This window comes from Haliotis cracherodii, unplaced genomic scaffold, assembly GCF_022045235.1.
Source record: "Haliotis cracherodii isolate W230 unplaced genomic scaffold, xgHalCrac1.p SCAF_2, whole genome shotgun sequence".
In the NCBI taxonomy this organism is placed as follows: domain Eukaryota; kingdom Metazoa; phylum Mollusca; class Gastropoda; order Lepetellida; family Haliotidae; genus Haliotis; species Haliotis cracherodii.
The window spans coordinates 74,773,400-74,794,573 of NW_027266275.1; the positions used below are offsets into that span (position 1 = coordinate 74,773,400).

The 21,174-nt window shown below is 41.8% G+C and overlaps 1 protein-coding gene across 2 annotated transcripts in view; it reads right to left on the bottom strand.

Annotated features, from left to right (window-relative positions):
- Window positions 1-19,224, bottom strand: part of LOC139468512 (neuronal acetylcholine receptor subunit alpha-10-like) — a 46,560-nt gene extending 27,336 nt beyond the window's left edge. The window contains exon 1 of one of the 2 annotated variants that reach the window (XM_071250510.1): window positions 19,094-19,224. The gene's annotated coding sequence lies outside the window, so the exon portion shown is untranslated. Of the gene's footprint in view, window positions 1-1,844; window positions 2,214-19,093 lie in introns of those variants that run through there. The other variant, XM_071250509.1, reaches the window with a different exon arrangement.
- Window positions 19,225-21,174: the final 1,950 nt, after the last annotated feature.

The window sequence follows — 21,174 nt, forward strand, 5'->3', positions numbered from 1 at the left end:
CAATGTTTTTGCAGGTCAGTAAATGGATTAACTAACACAATGTATCACAGGTTAGCAGATGGATAACTAGCACAATGTATCACAGGTTAGCAGATGGATAACTAACACAATGTATCACAGGTAAGCAGGTTGATTACTTAACACAATCTATTATAGCCTAGCAGATGGGTAACTAACACAATGCGTCACAGGTTAGCAGATGGGTAACTAACACAATGTATTATAGCCTAGCAGATGGGTAACTAACACAATGCGTCACAGGTTAGCAGATGGAGTACTAATGCAATCCATTACAGGTTGGAGGAATGAATGAAGGATACAATGTACATACACTTTAGCAGATGTATTACACAAAACAGTGTTTATTCTAGTTAAAAAGATGGATAGGAAATGTGCACCGAATGTATGTTACCGGTTAGCACAAGCATTAATTGATACATTGTTATTAAGAAAAGTACGTGGTTTAAAAGACAATTTATATAAAGGTTAGCAAATAGGTCAACTGACAATGTATTTTATAAAGGTTAGCAGATTATTTACTTATACAATGAGTATTAAGGTTAGCAGCTGGATTACCTAATAAAATATTTATCAAAAGTAGATGGGTTAACTGAAATTGTATACAGAAGTCAGCAGATGGAAAAGCTGATGGAATGATCATTAAAGGTTAGCAGATAGATTAACTCATCCAATATTTGCCAAAGGCTAACAAATGGATCGACGGACAATTTTCAACACGTGTTAGCAAAGGATAAACTGATACATTGTTATTAAGAATAGTATATGGATTAACTGGCAATGACTAAGACAGGTCAGCAGATGATTGAACCAACAAGGTGTAGATTAAATAGCATTGCCTTCTCCGACCTATGGAATCTGTTTCGGCAGATAGTCGAGATGATTGTTCTCTGGGGATGACTGTGATACACCGTAGCACGTTGCAAAACGTTGTGACAAAAATAAACAAATACAAAACTGTTACAGATAACGTACGTCTCACCAGAACTAAAGTGAAGAATTACCCAGATTGGGTGTACCGTGGGATAGTTAGCTGGGGAATTTATAGCGTTCTCTTAGCTAAAATATCATTACGTTAACTGCCTAAAGTGTAAAAAGCTAAAAATCCAAACGACGGTAATATGTTATTTACAGCGAAGGAATGTGCTGGAGTGAAGGCATCCCCCCTAATCAGTATCACCCCCCACATCTCAGTCACCCCTCATCCGTCTCCAACCCTCCCCCGGGGTTCTGATATGCCGTCCCTACCTTCACGACTTTCTCTATAGAGGACAGGATGCAGCCCGGTTAGAGGATTTCGAACACTCTGAATATATTATACCTCAAACTTGAGACTATTGACGCGCACGCTGAGGCCTTTTACGTCAACTAGGTTTGATCGATGAGTTTGTGCCGAAACATAGGCGGCAAAATAATACCGTCCTCTTCCAGGCGACTATTTAAACCGGTAGCTATACTCCAATAAATGCCCGTCACGATGTGACTTATTCCTCCGAATAAACTCGACCTCTCGTTCCATCGAAACATTCTTGCGTAGTCGTAGCAAGATGAAATCTTTGCGAATACTTTCACCTGTGCGAATACATCAATATAGCTAATGACTTAGCAGCGAGAGTTAAGTTTGGTTTGGCCAATATGGAAATCGATCCGTCGCTTTTTCTGCTGTGCACAAGCGGTCTCGTGAGCCAACTTTAAGTTAGCATTAAATAATTGCCACAAAATGAAATTAGTATGTGGCTGAGGATGTGTAACGCATGCATGACTCGGTATTGTCTACGGTACCTGAAAACAGGGTCAGATACTGGAAGAATCACCTACATACGAACCTAGATATCGATGCGAAGGCAGCGGTCAACTTGAAGAACGTGGTCTTCTCCTGTCTCCACGTGGCTTCAAGGTGTATCCGAGGCTCGTGCTACTGGCTCTCCCGCGATATACCGCTTGGAAACATGTCTCTGAGTGGTGCATATACGTGCCTCCCTGGGTTGGTATTCCAGCTCGCGTTCTCTACCTGTTCATTTCTCGCCCGTTCAACATTACAGTCAGCTGGAAAGCGCTTCGCTTCTATCTTGCCCAGTGGTGCCGCACCAGACAGCAGTTTCACAAGCGAGCTTATCACAAAACTTTTTCCCTATGCACCTGTGCGCGTCATCAACTGCCAGGCACATGGAGCGATGTGGGAGGGAGAACGAACAACCCAGTACACCCAGCCCCGACGTTGGCCACTGCGCAGGCCGCATTCATTGCCCCCACTCTATCACATATTTATACCCAATCAGCCCGTGCAGCTATCTGTTTATTCAATACAGCATGCAAGTGTTACCACAACCTGCTTTTTCCTATATCGCCACCTAAGATATCCCCGTCCACATCGATTTGCAGACTGTAATCTTATATCCAGCTCAAATTACTTCTATGGTACGTGTGGGTATCAGTGAAACTTTAATCATTCAGCTATATTTGGGAGAATAACGCCGCGTAATGATTTGTTAAAAAACCGTTCCTTTGTATCATTCTTTATGAAATAATCATTTATGACCAGCTACACGAATATGCCGGTAGTAGATTTTGATTTAATGACTGGTGTGATTTATGAAACCAATGCATTTGGCATGGCTGGTAATAACGTAACTTAATCGTCCTATTTTCTTTAATTAATTGCGGTGGAAACATAGCATCCCCGTAAATGATGAAGCTGGTATTCGTAATCGCATCTTCGGTGCACGACGTGTAAAGATAGCTGAAGGGTAGCAGGTGTGATAGATCCAGAACGGTTCGTTTTAGAGCACTACGAATCAAGATGAACATTGAATTTTTTTATAAGACCATAAGTCCTCGCTTGAAATGTATTGGAGACATATCGACTTAGTGGGTTATTAAGACAATACAAAGGTTGCTTGTCCTGGCTGTGTTGTTTGGCTTTGCATATCCAAAACATATTTCAAGTCATGTGTGGCGTCGACCGTGCGTAGCTTCGACCGTGTGATTTGATCGCCTCTGGTGCAGCTCTGGTTTATCTCTGGTTGAGCTCTTGATCAGCTCATCAGGTGCGTTGACCGGGAATCACATCCAAAGCTGCACTTTGGCATGCTTATTGTAAATGTGTCTGTGGATCAGGTGGTCGTTCCTCACGTGGCTGATCAATCTGCCTTCAGAGAACCGTCTACGTATGAGCGCGGGATGTACTGATCCATCACGAGGATGCAGCGTATGACACAACATTGGCGAAGTGATTAAACTTGTTCGGTTGTTGTATTACCGTAAATATTTCATATGCAGTACTCCTGATTACCTTGTAAGAGTAAGATGACTTTTCGGATTTCCAGTACTCAATGTAAGGTTTCAGCAATAATTAACCGGGTCTCCGTAAATAGGTTCCCATTGTAGTTTCTTGCGTTTGCTGACACATGCATTCACACACATAGCAACATTCAGAGAGACCATATAACACTGTATTTAACATGAAACTATTTGGCGCAAGTGTTGACTTTCTTCCATGGCATTTCGTTCCAAGCACAAACATAAGATTCACAGATGCCGTGCAACATTGTTGCAAGCATGCCACCTTCTCCCAGGCGTACCATGCCACATTGTATTGGGAAATTCTATACATTTCAGCAATGTTATGACTGGTCGCGTAAAGCATAACCACGTCTTCCCTGGCCACTGTTTTTCAAAGTATTATCTGAAACTCAGTAGCACAGTGCTTGAAGGGCTCATAGTAAAGGACTGAGGGGCCCGTCATGTGATATTCTTTTGTTTTAATCTTGGGAGGGTTGGTGGGAGGGTCATCGTTCTATATTTTTGGGAGGTGGCGTTTTCCCAAGGCAAGGGAGTTAACTGACTTTAAAAGTCCAGTTTTCAACCTTTCCGATCTAGGCTGAGATTTCTGGGTTCGATCCTAGCGCCACCAGTGGCTAATACGAGTTATGTCCCTTCTATCTTCTCCCTACACTGACCAATCAGATTCTATCTTTCATATCACTTGCATTTGCTTAAACAAAATGTTGGCGCCCAGTCAAGACGTCTTCATCGATAATAGAGAATCTTTACTGCAATAAAACGGGTTTTAAATCGCGAAGTGTATCAAATAACTTGATTAAAAACATGAAACGATTAAGAAAATATGTGTCGACGCCTAAATGATGGAACAATTCCTGCAATCGAACGAATTCGGCACGGCAGTTGCCATGTTGTTTATGAACTGGATGTCTCTATCGTAAGGGGATTTTGATTGGACTATACATAGGCTAGTTAGTCCTGCCAAACTATAACTCCATAATTCCCGCCTAGCTCGGCAAGGGTGAAAACTGAACTTTTAAAGTCAGTTAACTCTCTTGCCTCTGGAAGATGGGGAGGTGGAGGCAGGTTTGGTTTATACATAAATATGTAACCATAAGATGCTGGAGAACAGGAAATACTGGTCCTGAGATCCAACAAATACATACGTCGTACACTGGACATGTTGGATGTTTTCATAAAGAATATGTCGTGGATCAATACCAATACCAACACTAATACCAGCAACAACAACACTAACACCACCAACGCTAACATCAACAATACCATCAGCACCACTAGCAACAACACCAGAATACTAAATAGTCAGTCCCTATAAGTGAATTTCGTATCCGCACACAATTTACTGCTTCGAGCTTTCATTTGAATTCAAAAGTTGATAGAACAGACAAACATGAATCTGTGTATATCTTGTGCTATTCTCAAAGTTGTTATGGTTATACATTGACCCTTCATTTCATTGGGAAAACTAATCATATGGAGAGTTATAGACAAACACAGTAGTAGACTTGGATCGGGTTAATTAATATAGACATGGTAAGTATATATCGGGTAGGGGAGCCAGTGGGATTAATCACTTGGAGGCAATAAGCTGATATTGTAACAACTGACTAATTAAGCTAAGTGTTCTAACAATGTAATTAGTCTGAGTAAGGTAACTACGTTACTCCGTTACATCCCATCTGGTAAGAACCCGTCAGTAGCTAATGATAATTGCTATTAACACAGTTGAGTTTACATTTAGTAGATTGATGTCTTTTATCTCTCTTAATGGCTGGCTTTTTTACATTTTCCTGGCATAATGGAGTTTGTTCTTCATACATCGGTTGATATTGGTGTGGATGATTTTGTTTTCTTGCCAAGTGGGGATGCTTTGCAATGTGTTCAAGAGGATTGATCTCAACCAAATCCAGGCCTGTTAACAGAGCTGCAATTTAAAAGGTCAACTACGTTTAGATAGGAATAAGAACATCCGTGTCGCTTCCATGTTGTCAATCGTCCTTTTCCTGAGATTAAAATACGAAGACATCAAGTCTTTGTATTTCTGTCACAGGAAAGAGACTGTTGACAAAATGGAAGCGACATGTTCACAACGAGCTACAGTCATCAAACCAGGTGTTCAGGAAATGTGAGTAAACATCAAGAACACGATACCGATAGACATTCAGTCAAGGAAATAGTTCTCTCTCAAAAGTATTTTCTGGATTGTGCCATTTTCAAATGATCACCATTCAGAAGGCTAAGTCACAGACATAGCCTTGAGCCTTAGATAGAAGGTGATCCCCAAGACTAGTGAGGGATCGGAAATGACATTGCCACACTATGGGTACCCACGACGTCAGCGCAACGTGTGGAGTAGTACATTCGCCATCCACAAACGTCTCATGACGTAAGCATTCCAAGAATATGTCCCTTGGAAGTGCAAGGGCTGATATATCTAGACAGTAAAAACTTTCGCCACAACGCAGAAAATCCGTTCCAGAGGTCGAATTAGGGTATTAAACATTAAAGATGAATTACAATTAACCCACGTTCTGTGCGTGCCTTCAATTGGCAAAGAAGGAAGCTCTCAAGCGGGTGAATCATAGACGCATACAAGTATATAGGCTGATGCTGTGTTACAGAGATCAAACGCAATGGTACCTTCGGGAATTTTATGACTGATATTGATTCTTATTTCCAAAAAATTGGTGAATAATGTACAGAAAGTTGATACGCCTCGAAAAGTGAGCGTCACGCGTTATTGCACGAACTGCTGCATTACCATATATTTGATTCACTGTCCACGACGGAGAGCGTTTTACATATCAGCCTTGTCTGATGTTTTAGTATTGTGCAAGTAATGAGATTCCTAACCTGTAATTATGAATTAATAAACATTTGTTTATCAAACTGTTAGGATTCCAGCCGCTGACATGGGAGGAGGTAATGTGTTAGTTTAAATACAATATCCTCCATTTAAAAAAATCAATGCTTATTAGATCACTAGGGTCCACTTTCACAAACAGATCTTAGTGCTAAGTCTCTTCTAAACGTGTGGTAAAGTCGGAAAGTTTATCTCATTTCCGGATCTTAGCACTTTACCTTTTGTAAATGAGTGTTTATGTACGCGAGTTATGCCCGTATTCATAACTGCCAATCTTAGTAAATATCGGTTTTAAGTGTGTTTGAATATAAGACTATATGTTAGTTGTCTCTACTACAGATCTTAACACTAAGATTGTTTTAAAAGTATTCTAAACTACCAGAGTTACTCTTGTAGTATTACCAGCCACATTTGTCCCAAGCCTGCTCAAAGTGTTTGTTAATGTTCAAGTAAACTAGTCTTAGCGCTCAGAACGCTTTGTGCAAGTGGGCCCGGATTAGAAGCCACAAGCTTAGGCACGCCATGGCGCAATATCGACCTCTTCGGGCAGCTTGATTAGTTTGGCTAACTTTTATTAATGTAGTTGATATTCCTTGAGGTGAGAAGTGTCAGATGCTTGGTTTGGGAATCACTTTTGCCGCTGGCTAGTCACGCCCAATATGAAATATTTCTGGTAGAAACTGACCGCTGGTCTCATATCAAATATAAGAAAACATCTATCAAATAAATGAAACACCCATACCGTGCACACTGCAATTTGTGTAACCCATCAGACCAGGTGAGACGCTCTTGGAAATTGAATGCGAGCGTCCATCTAATGCCGATTTGTCACTCCGGACAACCCTGGAAAATAATGGTGTGCGTGGGTTGTGTTTATTACCGCCATGAATATTATTTCAGTTTCTGGACGACGTGTCTCCTTGATGTGACGAGAAGGCTGAAATGATGCAGGTCAGAGGCCTTAACTACTGTAGTGATATATATGAGTTGGATGCTGACAGATCAAGAGTAATAATTAAGGCTAACCGTGGATTCGAACTCCGGATTAACAGATCCTGTCAAATCAGTTCATCTATTTCTGGAATAAACACCCACAGTCGTGCATATGTCGAAGTAAAAAGATGTGCCAAACATTTCACAAAAATGGGCGGTGGGGTAGCCTTGTGGTTAAAGCTTTCGCTCGTCACGCCGAAGACCCGGGTTCGATTCCCCACATGGGTACAATGTATGAAGCTCATTTCTGATGTCCCCCGCCGTGATATTGTTGGAATATTACTGAAAGCGGCGTAAAACACTACTCACTGCTACCAAAATAAGTAGCACACATGATGAAGAATTTTCATAACTTAGTACATCTTACCACAGTTACTCATTGAATGTTTTGAGAACGTTATCACCTATTCATAAGTAACTGTACTATTTGATGTACATCTAGTGAGTGTTTTGATTTGCAGCTTGTGACTATTCCAGCATGTTGTGTTCCGAAAGAGCGCGCCGTAAACATCCGTGACACGAGTAAGAGAGTTAATGTCTCACGTTTCTCTTACTTAAAGCTTGCGTGCAACCCTTGGCAAGACATGCATCGCACACAGCACCTTAACTTTGTTTGTTTTTGTAATTGTCTTAGCAGATATAAGGCCACAATTGCTGTGCATAACAGGATCTTTATATAGACAGCGACCGCCTTCGAGCACGGTACACAGCCCACGCCACGCATGGTTATATTGACGAGACGCTTTGCGTTAGACGATCTGCAAGAAGCTGGTCAAACTGAAAGAACGCTTAACAAAGACATGATTGTTATTGTACTTGGTTACTTAATACACAAGGACATTAAGCGTGAGTAGGACATTAATCCAAGCATTGTTGATCGTTATTCCCATAAGGTAAATCCTGTGTACTCTTTACAAATAACTGTGGTCCGACTAAACTGAACGAAATGCGTAAATTGAGAACGCGCTAAAACACGGGACTTATATTTGCACATTTCCCTGATCGAAATTCTTTTTTGGAATCGCACTGAAGCAGCTTTGTTTGTCTTTTATTAAATTATCAGACATCATTGTATGCAGAAGTATCTTCAAACACCTTCTGAGTTTTGACACTTATCGATGAAAGTAAGCCAGTGATTATGTGACATTGGCTGACATTAGCTCCCAGGAAGGTTCTTTATCTCAAATCATTTAAACTAAAGCTGCCAGCAACGCCAGTTCCCCACGGACAAGCCTTCTTCGAGTAAATGAGAGCTATGCGCCTTTTTAACGATTGTTGTTTCAATTTAGAGTAGTGCCATTGTGTAACAATTGTTCACAGCCTACTGGGCAGATATCACTTGGCGTGTACTCAAGTATTCTTGATGACCCTTTCCACAACACAGTTGTGGTAGGATGTTAGTCTACAGCCTATTAACCACACCATCAATACGTAAGTGTATAGAAAGGATCCCTTAAATATATCAGCTATTCTCTAGAGTGCCACCTTGGCTACAAAGACGGATTGATTACTAGTGTCTTTGTAATACGTAGCAACAGATATTGGAATTACGGAAGCACTGCGACTTTACAGCCAAGGAGAAAAGCTTAAACATGATCATATATCCATAAACCCACCAATAACAGTTTCAGTGGATATATACGACTAATTGAACAAACAATAGATGATATGAAGGATTAAGGTACCCACAGTTGGGACGACTGTATGTGCTAAGTCAGCAGTCTTGGATACCAGAAACCGCTGCAGTGGCGTCGATAGGCAGAATGTAGTTGATGGCCGAGCTAATCTGTTTCAAGTGGACCAGTGATAACAGGTCAAACATTGTCCCTTTGCCGATAATTATCAGAGTTCATAGTACCAAATACTAAGACGTGCAGCTGACTTTGCCCGATTTCAAGAACCGTTCCTCATGTGTAATTGTCAGGAGTCAGGTCATGATACCGCAGCCCACGGCTCTGTCCGCTTGAGGTCTCCTCACAACACATTAGGACCATCACAAGTGTTCAGTGTTGGGCTTCTATTATATTTAGTACAAACGTTCCCTCTACAGCTCCCGGTTTCCCGACACTTCCTGACACCCTGGCACGTTGATCGATACTCCACACTCTCGGGGGATGTCTTTGCCGGAGCCACAGTACACTCTCCGCTTCTACGATCTTCCATAATATAAATATAGCATTTTTTTCCTTCAGCTCAAAGCGCATAAAGAACGAACTGAAATGCAATTATCTTCCTAAACAAGAAGTAATGAAATTACAAGTATCACCTTGCCAGTACTGGAGACAATGCAGAGCTTCCAAAAAGGTCTTTCAACTATGCATATCCTATAATCAGAGAACCCATTTCCACCTGTGGTTTTGGGGTATACACAATGTATGCCAGTGACACATATATACAAGACAACCATGACATACATGTGGGGAAAATACAGAGTGCACCCAATGGAATGATGGAATATATATGTGGAATATTTGTGGCATAATTTGAAATGTATGTGAATTAAATGTGGCCCAATGGGACATATACATAAAAAATATGCTGCACGGTAGGACGTGTATGTGGCGTAATGGGAAAATATATTGGAAATATGTTGTATAATGGGACACAGTAAAAAAATGTGGCATAATAAAACAAAATATGTAGTATAATGAGACTTATATGGGTTAATATGTTTGTTTGTTTGTTGTGGTTTAACGCAATGTTCCAGCCATATAATCGAAATAATAATAAAATCATCGAGTCTGCTGCAGGCAATCCATTGATTGACATCATGAGCATGGATCTACGCAATTGGGATACGATGTCATGCATCAACTAAGTCAGAGAGCCTGACCAATATGACACGGTAGTATCCCTTTACGACAATCATTCTGTACCGGATCTTCACAGGGTTGAATATATGTAGCATTATTGAACATATATGTTGCACATATGTAGTTTAATGGTATATATATGGTGACCTAATGTAGTATAATAGGATATTTTACAGGAATTAATGCGGCACATGCGGCGTAAATGTAAAATATTGTGACATGAACTGAGTGAGTGAGTGAGTGAGTTGGGTTTAACGCCGCTTTTAACAGTATTCCAGTTATATCACGGCGTGTCAGCTTAATGTGGGAGGAAAGCCAGAAGTGATGCAGGTCTCAGACGTTTACCACTTCGGTGAAACAGACGAGCACGGGTATGGTGCTGACAAACCTAGAAACATAATCGGGGACTCCCGGGATTCGAACGCACAATCATAGGTTTCTGGCGTACCCAAGGGACGGAACTCTGCAAATCGCGGCCCCTTAGACGACTGGGCCACCCGTGCCCCCGACATGAACTGAAATAACTGTAGCATGATATGACACATGCGCAGTATACATACATTACAATGAACCATAAATCTGCATGTTACAAACTTGTGACAAGTAGCAAATATATTATGAACATAAAGAGGTTTTCATTGTAATAGCAGTACTGATATGTGTGCTATCTTGAGCAGACAATATCGGCGTTTTATTTATTTATTAAAGTAACTCTCTAAACGTATGTTGAATATGTTGAAAGTTGTAAATACATTTTTTTAATATAAATGAAAGAAAGACCAATTGATGTGAATAACAAAGTAAACAGTTTATTATCTCATATCTATCCATTAGTTTTTATTAATGGAATTTGTTAACAGACTTGTCGGGAAGACAAAGGGCTGTTCTTAAAGATTTTATATTATGTAACGTTTGTAAAAAAAATGGTCGGTCGATCCGTAAACCTGGTAATTAAAAACGCCCAAGGGAAAGCCAGATCATCAGTTTTATACCTTGATCTATGCATAGAAAATTAAGATCGTTGAGCTCTCTGCACAAAAGCGATGACTTCAGTTTTCTAATAGTCAATCTTCCTTTCATGTCACGAGCATACCCTATGCCTTAGCCTTTAATGCCCTTTCAGACTAATTTCAGCGTACGTCTCACCGAGCTAGTTAGAACATGTTTGTAAGGGTATGACATTTTGGGCGTACAAACTATCAAATACTTTACGGTAAACACTCAGACAGTCTACGGGCTTGACAGGTACGACGGGCCACAACAACTGGGGGAAATATTTGATCTTGTTGAAAATTGTATCTTTCTAGATGTTTCAATCGTTTCGCAACTTTGTCCAAGAGACCTTTCAAAAGTATCCTTCATCAGATGAACATGGGAACAGATCACCAAGTCTTTCCGGCACCTATAGTGATTATCAACTCTTCTTGGAAATGCGTGTTCCCTTTATTGGTGCCTTAAGTATGCCGATGACATTTCCAAGCTAGCGCTACTCTGAAGAGTTACGTATCGCAGACAGCCCAAGGATATACCTGTCAATTTAAGTTAGAAACTTTAAGAATGTCGACATCCAGTAATTACTTTCCGGACGGAATTTCAACAGAAGTGACCTCGACCCATAATTGTCACTACAACAGCTAGGCATGCTCATTTATTTCGCAATCACCTAGTGTCAACGATGGTTTGTTTGTTGATGAATTACTTTTCATTTCTTTGTTTTTATTCTTTACGTGTGTTGGAAATCCGAATATGCGTATCCTAAAACAGTGATGTGTTAATTTAGTGCTGCTACATACAGTGTGATGTATCGGGATACAAAAGTTTCCTTTTTTACACTGGAGAACCGGAATTATGGGACTTAAGACGGACTATAATATGTATTGATGTTAGAAGTAACAGCTTTAACGAGAACTTTGCGTGTAACAACAAGCATCAAGGCGGAGGCCAAATGAGGTCGATGTACATAATCCTGTTACACGTACACCACGAGGCTCTATTTGAGATATTAACATATACATTTCCAGTATAACAGGCAGAGAGAGGTATGTTCTGCCCCTCCTCTGCTAAGCCTCAATCCCTGTCTTGGTTATGCTTCAACAGTCGCAAACGGTCATCTCTCTGTGCTTATAAGCATAAGGTGGTATTTAGGTGGTGCGGCAATGAATCCTCAACCGAGTCCAAAGAATCCAAAGACAAAATAATTCACACTTGCTACATTTCGATTTTGAAACCATATTACAAGCATCTCCAAACTTGGTGCATGTGAGTGACTGGCTTTAATGCCGATTAAAACAGTAGTTCTGTAATGTGACGCTTATAAAATTAACTTGTTATGGGATGAAAACTCCAAATGATACAGCTCTTAAACGTGAATCACGTGAAATCCACAAGCATCAGACTCGAGGCAAGGAGCACAGACACACACACAAACACACCACTGCCACCACCATCCCCGAACTAGGAACAGAAACGTATTCATCCATATTTATATCCCTTAACTACCAGATTAGTGATAAATATTATAACTAGACGATGCCGTCTACCCCTATCTAGTTTTTCTTGTGGCGGGGGATATTATGGTGTAAATAATCTGTGCAGTATCCATCAAACTGTGTGTTGGGCTAATAAGAAGGTCATCATTCTTCTCGTTTGAGTCTAAATTATTCTCCAGTTTGGGCGTTTCTTCACTGTCTACACGCCAGCAATCAGTTCTGTATGCACCCCTTGAGTTTACGTTATCTTTTTCATCTGTTTTGATGTTCGTTTTGTTTATTTTTAGGAAGAGAAAGACGATCCTCAACTCTTTTTTCTTCCCCTCGCAATAGTTCTAACATGTTCAGCAGGAGCGCAGTGTTTCTTACTACAGGGGTTTAATTTAGGTACTACCATGGCTTTCCTAAACCATTCTGGATGGTTCGCTTACCGGTAGAACTACCGTGTAGTTGCCACGAAACCTTAACTTCCGGTAGATGGTGCATGCGCATCCGCGCCTCTGACTTCTGACAGCGTCAGTGTGTGTATCAACTAGTCGGCACTACAACATACTACGAACGTGCCTCTTTCATTTTGTCTTGGCATGTTTTCCACGTAAATGGGCTACACATATGAACGCGTTATTGGCGTTTTGAATGAAATAACTCATGTCGACCATGGTCACGAGAAGAATAAACGCGAACACAAAAGAGGCCCAAGTTATAAACATATCAATCACTTGGAAACTTGCTTTGGGCTAACTCACAGATTGTTTATATGTCGGCAGGTACTCCTGTTCCTGGAGTGCTGTAGAATTTACATTCCCACGGGGCTGTCTAAAATGTTTATGGGTAATGTAAACAAAAGTATATATATTTAGTTATATTTGAATGTTCAGTGAGATGATAATTGAAGGTCTTTAAACACCCATTTCCCTTTAGTTAGTTGTTTGCTGAATACTACACTACAGTACATAATCAGCTGTAAAGAACCTTTGGGAAGTTATATACATATGGGAGGTCAGCCTCCACTATACTCTGTTCGTAACCTTACTCATTTACGCTTACGCAACTCATTACAACTTTGCATTGTACCAACAGGTAATTTCAAGAAGGACTATTTTTTACCTGGTAAGTCGCTTAATGTTCTGTAACAATAATTTGATACTTTCCAAGCAATTAAATCAATTTGTTTGCAAGTCAGCCTTGATGTGGTTTTACGGAAATTTGACATTAACATAAGTTAAATTATGTTCTAGGCGCGACGAATCATTGGCACATAATGCTTCAGACAAAATTCTCTACTCAGGCACGGTGTTCCCCAAAGCCTTTCATGCCAACATACTTTGTTCGTGTAAGATGAACCTCTGACTGACTGTGTTCCTGTAGGATGAACAACAGACAAAGTGTGTTCCTGTAGGATGAACCACTGACACACTGTTTTTCTGTAGGATGAACCATTGACACACAGTGTTCCTGTGGGATGAACCACTGACTGACTGTGTTCCTGTAGGTTGAACCACTGACACACTGTGTTCCTGTAGGATGAACAACAGACACAGTGTGTTCCTGTAGGATGAACAACAGACACAGTGTGTTCCTGTAGGATGAACCACTGACACACTGTTTTTCTGTAGGATGAACCAGTGACACACAGTGTTCCTGTAGGATAAACCACTCACACACTGTGTTCCTGTAGGAGGAACCACTGACACACTGTGTTCCTTTAGGATGAACCACCCAACAAATGTGTTTCTGTAGTATGAACCACTGACACAATGTGTTTGTGAAGGATGAACCACTGACACAATATGTTCCTGTATTATGAACCACTGACACACTGTGTTCCTGTAGGATGAACCACCGACACAATGTGTTCCTGTAGGATGAACCACTGACACAATGTGTTCCTGTAGTATGAACAACTGACACACTGTGTTCCTGTAGGATGAACCACTAACACAATGTGTTCCTGTAGGATGAACCACCGACACAATGTGTTCCTTTAGGCTGAACCACTGACACTGTGTGTTTCTGTAGGATGAACCACTGACACAATGTGTTCCTGTGGGATGAACCACAGACACACTGTGTTCGTGTAGGATGAACCACTGACACACTGTGTTTCTGTAGGATGAACCAATGACACACTGTGTTTCTGTAGGATGAACCAATGACACACTGTGTTCCTGTAGGATAAACCACTGACATAGTGTGTTCCCGTCGGATGAACCACTGACACAATGTGTTCCTGTAGGATGAACCACTGACACAATGTGTTCCTGTAGGATGAACCACTGACACACTGTGTTCCTGTAGGATAAACCACTGACATAGTGTGTTCCCGTCGGATGAACCACTGACACAATGTGTTCCCGTCGGATGAACCACTGACACAATGTGTTCCTGTAGGATTAACCACTGACACACTGTGTTCCTGTAGGATGAACCACTGACACACGGGGTTCTGTAGGATGAACCACTGACACAGTGTGTTCCCGTCGGATGAACCACTGACACACTGTGTTTCTGTAGGATGAACCACTGACACACTGTGTTTCTGTAGGATGAACTACTGACACTCTGTGTTCCTGTAGCATAAACAACAGACACAGTGTTTTCCTGTAGGATGAACCACTGACACACTGTGTTCCTGTAGGATGAACCACCGACACAATGTGTTCCAGTGGGATGAACCACTGATACACTCTGCTCCTGTAGGATCAACTACTGACACAATGTGTTCCTGTAGGATGAGCCACTGACAGACTGACAGTTTTCTTGTAGGATGAACCACTGACACAATGTGTTCCTGTGGGATGAACCACTGACACACTGTGTTCCTGTAGGGTAAACCACTGACACATTGTGTTCGTGTAGGATGAACCACAGACACACTGTGTTCGTGTAGGATGAGTCACTGAAATAATGTGTTCCTGTAGGATTAACCGCTGGCACACTGTATGTGTTTCTGTTGAATGAACCACTGACAGTGTTCCTGTAGGAGGAACCACTGACACACTGTGTTCGTGTAGGATGAACCACAGACACAACGTTTCTGTAGGATAAACCACTGACACAATGTGTCTGTAGGATAAACCACTGACACAATGTTTCTGTAGGATGGACCACTGACACAAAGTCTTCCTGTAGGATGAGTCACTGATACAATGTGTTCCTGTAGGATGAACCACTGACAGTGTTCCTGTAGGGTGAACCACCAACACACTTAGTTCCTGTCGGATAGACCACTGATACACTGTTCCTCACATAAAGGTTTAAGGGGTGGCTGAAACGTTCTGAGCCTAACCACTATAGACAGCGTTGATGGAGTTGGTTGGTGTTTTTCAACATAATCCCCTCCGAGGTCCACACACACAACGAGCGCCTGGATCCCGCTGGTGTAGAAGGCTTCCTCCTGGTTGTTTAAATAGCCTTACGTAGAAGATGCTTGACAGGCAGTTCTTTCCTCCAGTTTGAGAAGAGGCTGAAATTTGAAGGGTGACAAATCTGGTTAATACGAAGCCCCACTCATGCATTCCAGCCATGACCAAAGACTTTTGCACACGTGCATTGCCCTAATGGAACAACCCAACCTTTAGAGAGTTTTCGACGACGTTTATCCTGTGATATTCACATGCAGTTACTTGGGCAGATTAATATAATATTAGCAATTAATGGTATAACCTTGGGGTGGTAGTCGACCAGTAAGAGTCTTTTAGATTCCCAGAAAACCGACCACATAATGGAACAAACTCTGCCTCTGACATCAAATGTTCTCCCTGCTATGACTGGTGTTAGACTCTGGCTGGTAGGAGTGAAACTCAGCTTTTTCAATGACTACCAATCGCTCAACAAAATCAGGAATTTTTTTCAAAACGGGAATTTTCACGAAGTGTGATAAAACCGGCAACGTATGAAACCTTAGAGCCTAGCGTGCTGAAACCTTTGGCATGCCCAGTTCATTCCTCAGAATGATACCTACTGTGTCATGTTACGTGTTGTGAGTCGTCGAACATCCATAATCATGTCATGAGTGCCACCAACATTTCCTTGCTGGTGGAAGTTGAAGGTCTTCTTGATCTTAGATCATCTTCGATCGCGAAGCTCTTTCTTCCAGCCTTGAATTTTTCTGCCACCTCTTCACTATGGCCAAGGAAGGACCATCGTTCCCTAAAGCTGACACTATGTCCACATGCATGGATTTTGGATATATCCGATGACAGCGCTGCAGCCAATTTTATCCTCAACAAAATATATACCAAGTCAATTTGATACCTGAAAATATATGCTCCCTAGTTGTATATTTGGTTCAAATGCAACATCGAGCATGGTCAGCGTTGTACTAAATGTAATGAATGCAATCTGTTGAGCGTGCACTATACATCCTTTGTAGTAAGGCGTACAACGTTTCATCCACGCAACCCAGGTTATCATGGTTACATAATGTGTTCCTAGAGTTCATGAATCTGGCCTCAGTTTTATTATTAAAACAACTAACTCACGTGGTGTTTTTGAAAGGTGGCTACACTGACCTGTGTCCTTATAGTAGTGCTTGCAAAGTATGGATGGATTTAACGTTGTCAAGGTGTTCTCCACGTCAGAACTTTGGCGATAGGTAGCGTACATTAGACAAAATATGTGTTTAAAAATTATAAATGGTATAAGTATAAGTTTTGTCGTACAAAATGAAAGTATTATTGAGTGAGTATGGTTTTAAGCCGCTTTTAGCAATATTCACACATTGTACCCATGTCGGGAATCGAACCCGGATCTTCGGCGTGACGAGCGAACACTATAACCACTAGGCTACCCGAACGCCCCGAAAGTATGAATGAAGGAGCCAAGTACAATCATGAACATGGACAACATCCTATGTATATCATAGAATACATAGCAATAGCATACGTAAATCATTACTGACACAACTCAATGTTAAAAATCTATATACACCAATGAGTCATATAGCATTTCATTGTCTACCTGTTCTGTTCACTGTTTATCGACATGATATTTTATATTAACAATAAGCGAAGTTGTTCATATTGTAGCAATTGCACGGTGGGAGCCAATAACAAAGGGTTTCATACATGTAGGGAATCGAACCTGGGCCTTTGGCGAGGGGAGCGGATAATTTAAGCAATAAGCTACAACACCACGCCTTTCATTATTAATAAGACATTTCAACATTACTGTTGACGTCCTTCAGACGTGTTGCAGCGGATATTCAAAAAGGCCACAGGCCACCCTTAATTATTGATTTCTTCTACTAATAGAGCTGACGCAGAGGATTTATTGTGTAGTCCTTCTTTAATATTGTATTCGCAGATCATTCGAGATTTAAAGCTCAACAGTCAACGAGAATAGTACATGGGACGTAACTCTATCCGGAAGGCGAATAGAAGACACCATTTCTCACTCCCACCAACTGTCACAAACACAAGCCATTGATATCACGTGCAGCGTGTATGTTTTTCCACTACCGCTATGGCATCCTATATGGTTAATTACCCTTGAGATCCATTCAGTCCACTGAGAGAACCAAAGACCAGGAGTTAATTCAAATGAGAAATATACATCCCTATGTGAAGGCCTACAGAGGGACATGTCCCCCTAGGCGAAGGTCGACTTAGAGACATATCTCCCTTGGAGGAGGTCGATTGAGAGACATACTTCCCTAGGGGAAGTTGACTGAGAGACATACTTCCCTAGGGAAAGTTGACTGAGAGACATACTTCCCTAGGGGAAGTTGACTGAGAGACATACTTCCCTAGGGGAAGGTCGGCTGAGAGACATACTTTCCTAGGGGAAGGTCGGCTGAGAGACATACTTCCCTAGGGGAAGGTTGACTGAGAGACATACTTCCCTAGGGGAAGGTTGACTGAGAGACATACTTCCCTAGGGGAAGGTTGACTGAGAGACATACTTCACTAGGGGAAGGTCGACTGAGAGACATACTTCACTAGGGGAAGGTCGACTGAGAGACATACTTCCCTAGGGGAAGGTCGACTGAGAGACATACTTCCCTAGGGGAAGGTCGACTGAGAGACATACTTCCCTAGGGGAAGGTCGACTGAGAGACATACTTCCCTAGGGGAAGGTCGACTGAGAGACATGCCTCTCAAGGTGAAGGTCGGCTGAGAGACATACCTCTCTAGGTGAAGGTCGAATGAGAGACATACCTCTCTAGGTGAAGGTCGAATGAGAGACATGCCTCTCTAGGTGAAGGTCGAATGAGAGACATACTTCTTGAAGAAAGGTCGACTGATAGACATACCTCTCTAGGTGAAGATCGACTGATAGACATACTTCTTGGAGAAAGGTCGAGACATACCTCCTTGTGTCACAGAGTGAGGTTGAGAGATGAGCAGTCAGTCCTTGGTGGAGGTCATAGAAGACCCATTTGCTTCACATTTGACGTCAACTAAGATACAGACATCCCTATGGTAGATGAGTTGAGATACAAGCTAGTCAAGAAGTAAACATGAAAGACATAGAACATAGTTAGGGTATTCAAAACCTTCGTGTTGCAGTACGTACTATGTAAGTGTGATGAACTCAGTGATATATTATCATGTTACCACTATTGCTCGACACTGCTGTAGAAGAATCGGAACTACCAATGAATATCTTACCTATGACGTTTTCTCCAGCTTCCAACAAACTTCACAAAAGTACAAATCTGTCAATAAGTCGTTTGTTAAAACTTCCTTCTCCACTGCTAATCTTGGACGGGCTTCTTCTAGCGATACACAGTGTGTCTAGTAACTGCCTGACGTCGGCCGGGACTGTCTCGTGTTGAAGAATGTTGCACAGCTAACCGTCTCTTTGTCATCGTCTCTTTCATGACACACTAAGGCAGACAACAGACACCTTGCAAGATACATACACCGCGCTGAGACTCCAGGGGTCTCGTCAACCTACGACCGTGAATACATTGTTCTGATTCCTAGACACTTAATATAATAAGCACAAGGCAGACTCGGGATACACAATTACTCACGATTTAAGTAAGTATATGTTAAGCATATATGTTAGAGCCCGTGGACCCCTTCTCTAATCGTCCAAGAGAGGAATCCGGGCCCTGGGGTTTTCACTAATCATTTCTACGATTAATGCACGGTGTCTGGGGGCTCTAATCTATTCCAGTGAATGAGTAAGCTTTTTAGCAATGTTTCAGATATATCACGGCACGTTACTTTCATGTGGAAGGAAACCCCAAGGTGCACGTAGACCAAGGGCCAAATGCTGACAAACAAGAACCATAATCAGAGCAAATCTGGATTCAAACCCATGATAAGCGGGTAGTGATAAGCGGGGAGCGACCTAGGCAAGCAGCTCAGACGCGGTTAACCCTTAACCAAAGTGTCTATTCAATACTAGCAAAACTGTATTATCCAAGATACAAATGTACAGTGAACTACGGTTATAACGAACTCAATTGGAGCACTAATTCTAGTTCGTTATAACAGTAATTCGTTATAATCGCTTATACGGCATATATACAGCAAATGGCCGGGACAAAATAAAAACAGTTCGTATATCCGTCAGTTCGTTACAGGCGTGTTCGTTATAAACGAAGTTCACTGTAGTTGTGAAGGAATTGTAAACGTATCAGTCCATAGGGGATTTCGATTCTGTGACACCGTGGGGGCATGCTCATGCCCTCAACCACTAGTACATCCGGCCATGTCTCGATTATTTACAGGCCACTGTGACATAGCCGGGTCACTGCAGACTGCCGCGTGGGTATAATATTCACTCATGCACTCATGGACATGATCAAAAATATTTCTAGCAATGGGTGAATCTCACGTGAAAAGTGTTCTGGAAACAGGCTCTTCGGCGAGTTGGTTCATTGTTCAAGGGTTGTCCGTGAGCGCGTTAGTAATTTGCTATAGGGTTGATAGTATCTGTCATCCGTCGTGAGACTGGTGGAGCTCAGCTGACATGACTTACCACAATAAGCGAATCTTGGTCATTTAATCTACTTAACGTTTCGCCCCGTGGGGATACCAGGCAGAGCAGCCTCCCAGCATGCCGGTCAGGTTGTTAGAAGCAACTGAGGATCGAGTGGATGACATGTGGGACTTCGTTGATTGCGTGTCTTCCTAACGACATGAATCGTTTCCAATATTATTAATCGCTGAGTTCTCTGGAACGGAATGTAACCTCTTAATTCAAAAGTTTCACATTTCACATCGTCATTGTGCCTCACCTGAGTTAACGAAAAACATCAACTCACTCTACACGTAAACATATGTGCCACACCAGGAATAAGCCTAAACACTAAACCACTCCACACGTGAACATATGTGCCACACCAGGAATAAGCCTAAACACTAAACCACTCCACACGTGAACATATGTGCCACACCAGGAATAAGCCTAAACACTAAACCACTCCACACGTGAACATATGTGCCACACCAGGAATAAGCCTAAACTCTAAACCACTCCACACGTGAACATATGTGCCACACCAGGAATAAGCCTAAACACTAAACCACTCCACACGTGAACATATGTGCCACACCAGGAATAAGCCTAAACACTGAATCACTCTACACATAAACATATGTGCCACACCAGGAATAAGCCTAAACACTGAATCCCTCTACACATGAACATATGTGCCACACCAGGAATAAGCCTAAACACTGAATCCCTCTACACATGAACATATGTGCCACACCAGGAATAAGCCTAAACACTG